Here is a 3,045-nt window from a genome sequence, read left to right as displayed (position 1 = left end):
TCTATTCATCTGGATGATAAAAGTAATATCCCATGGTTTCTTTTGGGTATCCAATGAAGAAACACTTGTCAGATTTGGGATCTAATTTATCTTACACAATTTGTTTGACATATGCTGAACATCCCCATATTCTCATGAAGGAGAAGATGGGTTTCCTACCAACGAACAGTTTGAATGGTCTGGAACTGGCGGATTTGGTTGGAACTCGGTTTAAGGTAAATAGGGCAGTTTCTAAGGCATAGCCCCAAAATGATTTTGGAAGAGAAGTGGTGCTAATCATGGATCGTACCATATCTAGTAAGGTGCGATTTCTCCTTTCTGATACACCATTGTGTTGTGGTGTATAAGGAGGCGTCCATTGTGAGCATATTCCACATTCATTTAGATAATTCATAAACTCTTCAGAAAGATATTCTCCACCTTGATCAGATCGAAGTATCTTAATAGTCTTTCCTGTTTGATTCTCAACTTCATTCTTAAAGCATTTGAACTTCTCAAAAGCTTCTGACTTGTGCTTCATCAAATAGATATAACCATATCTAGTATGATCATCTATGAAGCTAAATCCTCCTCTTACTTGGACTGACATAAGACTGTATACATCTGAATGTATTAATCCTAGAGTGTTTATTGCTAAAGGGTGTCTTTGTCATTTTTCCTTTTAAACATGACTCACATGTTCCCATTGATTCACAATCAATTGAGTCTATAAGCCCATCTTGATGTAGCTTAAGCATGTGTCTCTGGTTTATATGGCCTAAATGACAATACCACAAGTAAGTTGAATTATCTAGTCTAAGTCTTTTGGTATCAATTGTGAAAGCAGAAACTTTATCATTCAAAATATAAATCCCATTTAATGATATTCCTGAAAAATAGAAAACGTTGTTTCTATAAAATTCGCAATTATTGTTCTTAATTGAAACATGAAAGCCATCATCAACTAGACAGCTAATAGAAATAATGTTACGAGACATCTCTGGAACATACAAACAGTTCCTTAATTTTATTACAAGTCCCGATGGTAGATGTAGATCATAATCTCCAATCGCGAGTGCGGCAACCCTTGCACCATTTCCAACTCGCAAGTTTATGTCTCCTTTCTTCAATTCCTTAGTCTGCTTTAGTTCCTGCATATTCATACAAATATGAGATCCACATCCGGTATCCAATACCCAAGATTCAGACTGTGAAATTGAGTTAATTTCAATATAGAACATACCAGAAGTTGAAGCACCGTCCTTTCCCTTCTTGAGAGAAGCTGGTACTCCTTGCAATTTCTCCTCCAATGCCCATCTTTACCACAGAAGTGGCATTCCCCTTTGGGCTTCTTGACTTGCTTTCCTTTGGCCTGGGCTGGCTTGCCTCCCTTGTTCTTCTTGGGGTATTTCAGATTGGGAAAATTCCCCTTCCTCTTCTTTGATCCCTCAATCACAAGAGCAGGTACCACCTTATCTTTCTTCAGGTTGGGCTCAACAGTCTTGAGCATATTGGCAAGCTCTTCAAGAGAGGTATGTAAGTCATTCATCTGGTAGTTCATGATGAACTGCGAATAACTTTCTGGGAGGGATGTAAGAAGTAAGTCGACACTTAGTTCATGATCCATCGCGAAGCCACTACTAGAAAGTCTGGTGATATAGCCAATCATCTTGACACAATGTGTCATAACAGATGTGCCCACTTGCATCCTGCAGCGAAACAACATTTTTGATATCTCAAAACGTTCACAACGAGTCTGTTTCCCGAACAACTCTTTTAAGTGCATGACAATAGAATAGGCATCAATCTCCTCATGTTGCCTTTGCAGATCTGGTGTCATCGATGCAAGTATGATGCACCCGATGTGTTCATCATCGGATTTATGCTTCTGATAGGCATCAATCTCTTCAATGGGTGCATCATCGGCCGGAAGAGCGGGTATCGATGTATCCGGTACATACCCTATCTTTTTGAACTTTAAAACAATTTTGAGGTTACGAAACCAGTCGGCGAAGTTTGAACCATTCAACTTGTTATCGGTAAGGATATTTCTTAGATCGGTTTTCGACATGATTGTTTTTAGAGTACGATTTGTTAATAACCTGAGAGTGAGAAAAGTGACGGATGTTATTCATTTGTTTAATTCATTTACAATTTAAATACGTTGGACTTTTATGTTTTTAAATTTCTCCCAATATTTTACCAAATTAATAACCCTCTATATTAATCCGAAGGATATTCACAAATCCCTTAGTGAGCTAGAATCCTAATTCCTGAAATTTCACCTTGAGTTTGCTCAACAAGCTAGTTTCATTCATTAGGTAGATTCATGTAATCAATCACATCAAGCATGTGACTTCTAGGTTGTTGGGTTACTAACCACATTAGTAACTGATATGTGTCGTCTATCAATCCCAACCATATTACCCATTAGGTTAGAACAACATGAGTTTGCTCGTCCAATTATTCTAGCCTAATTTAAGCATTACCCCATATTCGTGAAAAACGATTGTTAAGCCCAAAATATACCTAAAATATCATTAGTAATTACATCAATATTGCTACGAATTTATGCTATTTATACCTGTTTAGAATGCTTTTACTCTCGAATATGTTTCTTTCTTGCAAGGTACGTAAATATTTGGTAAAATCCAAATAGGAATGAAAAGAGCTCAAAAACAGAATAAAAACCTTACAAAAGGAGTTAAAAACGACGAAGATCAAATTACACCAAAACGAGGACAAAGACGAGGTCAGAAACAGAAGAAATGTCAAATTCTCGGTTGAGGAAACAAATTCTCGGTAGAGAATTTTATGAAAGTCGCGACTGAGAATCCACAATTCTCGGTCGCGACACGCGTTCTTCAGAAGCTCCTTCCCTTCGTCCGAAGACCAAATAAATGCTCCCCCATTCTCGGCCGAGAATTGCCATTCTCGGTAAGTGCAGAAATTCTGCCAAGTACAATGAACACATGTTAAATTCCAAGAAACGCGTTCGTTCGGGTGGATAAAGACGTCCTTTCACAACGGATACGATCCTTCACAATGGACACGACACTTCAACCA

Source organism: Euphorbia lathyris, chromosome 7, assembly GCF_963576675.1.
Source record: "Euphorbia lathyris chromosome 7, ddEupLath1.1, whole genome shotgun sequence".
In the NCBI taxonomy this organism is placed as follows: domain Eukaryota; kingdom Viridiplantae; phylum Streptophyta; class Magnoliopsida; order Malpighiales; family Euphorbiaceae; genus Euphorbia; species Euphorbia lathyris.
The sequence above is the reverse complement of the archived record's forward strand: the minus strand, read 5'-3'. Positions refer to the sequence as shown.